This window comes from Montipora capricornis, chromosome 10 (assembly GCF_036669925.1).
Source record: "Montipora capricornis isolate CH-2021 chromosome 10, ASM3666992v2, whole genome shotgun sequence".
NCBI classification, from domain to species: domain Eukaryota; kingdom Metazoa; phylum Cnidaria; class Anthozoa; order Scleractinia; family Acroporidae; genus Montipora; species Montipora capricornis.
The window spans coordinates 65,938,647-65,941,146 of NC_090892.1; the positions used below are offsets into that span (position 1 = coordinate 65,938,647).

The window sequence follows — 2,500 nt, forward strand, 5'->3', positions numbered from 1 at the left end:
CAGGATCCTGAAGGTTCAATGAGAAGGCAAAGAACTAGAAAATACACCATACCCACCCTACTTAGGCGTAACACTGGACATGACTTTGTGGTTCAAGAGCCACGTCGATAAGCTCCGAAAAAAGATCTCCCCTCGAAACAACTTAATTGGCATATTGGCCAATTCGAGCTGGGGAGCAGACCCACATACACTCCGAACAACATCGCTAGTAGTCCTGTTTCGGGACTCCCTCTTACGGCGCCCTGAAAATGGGCCTGGAACCCAGGCGGGAAAAGAGAGAGTCATTTATTACTTGCAGGCGCATACTCGGAATGACGCCATTTTTTTTCCAAAACTGGGGGAAAAAACCATATTTGGAAAAAGGTTCCTTATTGGAGCATAGTTTATTCCGAGTGCTTTTACCTGGATACATGGGGATAATGTGAAAGGAAATTATAACAGCAAGTTTCTGGAGGCAATTGATTTCGCGTTTAAGAAATGCCACTTTATCTTTGTGCCTAAGGCGGAACAACTGCAAGCTATTCATGCAGTCGTTACCGGTAATGATGGTTTTGTTAAACCTGCAACAGGCTTTGGCAAGTCTGTTTGCTACATGGTTGTTCCTTCAATATGTTTGTGATTTTCTTCGATCCGAGTCCGATGTTAAATGTAAATCAGTCCTTTTTATCGTGAGTCCCAATCGTGGAAGATCAGATGGATGACATACGAAAGTATGGAATTTCGTGCCTGAAACCCAACTGAGCAGATGCATTATGTTGGCGCAGAAAAATATCAAATTTTGATTTAATTGCTCTCCCGAGACTCCTTGAAACTTACAAATATACTGTATGTCGTGAATGTGAATTGCTCAACGAAGACTAATAAATCTTCTGCTGGAACTCTTGTTTGTTGTTCATTACTTCTGTCGATCTAGTTATGTGATAATTGCACTGATCCAGTGAACATATATTTGAGTTGCACAGTAATTATTGAAACTGTGATTGTTCCAGGGGTTTAGGCCGAGATAAACTAAGAATAAAGCCAGGATCCGAGCCAGGATTCGAGCCAGGATCCGAGCAAGGATCCGAGCCAGGATCCGAGCTAGGATTCGAGCCAGGATCCGAGCAAGGATCCGAGCCAGGATTCGAGACCTAACCGAGACCTAACCTAACCTAACCGAGACCTACCCTAACCCTAACTAGACCTAACTAGACCAGAACCAACCTAAATAGACCTAACCTAACCGATTCGAGACCTAACCTAACCGAGAGATTCGCGAATAAATAGCGGAGAAAGCTCATCTTAGCTCGAATCCCGGCTGGAATCCTGGCTCGGATCCTAGCTCGAATCCTGGCTCGAAGTTTAGGTATCTTCGTCTAGGCCTACTATTTTTTTCAAAATCGGGGACAAATTGTTTGGATACCCAATATAAAAAAGTCAGGTAAAAAATGCCGTAAATACTCTCAGCTTAATCAGGAATAATACACAAACACAGGTGACAAACAGAGTATTATTTTTTTTTTTCAGTTATTAGAGTAGATTAATTTACTAAGACTATGAATCAGTTCCTTAGAATAATTTTTCAAAGCACTCGTCGTATTAAAAATCCTTCTTTCCTTATGAGGACAGACTTAGGGCCGTGGCCAAATGGCTAAGGTCTTATGTAGAGATGCCTGTTGAGATTGCAATGATTTTTGTAGCGGAAAAACTAAAAGACGATTGCATGACAGAAAAACTGAGCATTATTAATATATTCCTGATAAAGTTAGATAAAAAGTTAAACGAAATTGAATCACAACCTGGACTCTTTGTTGTTACATATCAGTTTGTGCTGATAACGCAATGATGAAGCAATTATGTTTCTATTAAATGTATACATATATATTCGCAGTCAAGCATCGATTATTCGGACGTTAATTGTCACGATTTTTTTTTTTCTGGTTAAAATTTGTTCGTGAATATTAATTGTAATAAGGATGAAAAATGCTACTTTAAAGCGAGTGTCACCTTGCTTTTATTGTTGCTACTTAAAAGCACTTTCCTTCTGAAACTCATTGCTAGAGGGAAAGTACTGCAGATAATATGAAATTCTGACTCCGAGCTGTTTTGTCGCTTAGTGAAGTCCTATGCTACATTTACTAGTTTAGCCTTTGCATCGATTTATTGCGATCTTCTCTCAGTCGTCAGTTACATTTATTCGGCAATAATTTTCCAACATCACTGTGATCGGGGTTTTTTCTCCTCGTTTGGTCACGACGAGGCATAATTTAGATGTTCTCTTTCCTAACACTGCAGTGAAAGCCTTCCACCGGGCTCTGACTTGCCGCGTATTGAGTGGGTTACTCTCAGTAGGGCAAGGGCAAAAGTGGTTAAAACTGGCGATAACATGTTCAAGTGGGGTTATGCTGAAAATGCAGAATGCCCATGTGGGGCTGAGACACAGACCATGGAGCATATTATGACATCTTGCCCATGGGGACCATCCTGTACTGACGATGACCTTAGGGTCGTCAACGACACC

The 2,500-nt window shown here is 41.1% G+C and overlaps 2 protein-coding genes across 4 annotated transcripts in view; both read left to right on the forward strand.

Annotated features, from left to right (window-relative positions):
- Nucleotides 1–2,500, forward strand: part of LOC138018627 (uncharacterized) — a 399,148-nt gene that overhangs the window by 190,624 nt on the left and 206,024 nt on the right. The gene's annotated exons all lie outside the window — the stretch shown is intronic.
- LOC138018624 (lactadherin-like) overlaps nt 1–2,500 on the forward strand; it is a 100,363-nt gene that overhangs the window by 88,508 nt on the left and 9,355 nt on the right. The gene's annotated exons all lie outside the window — the stretch shown is intronic.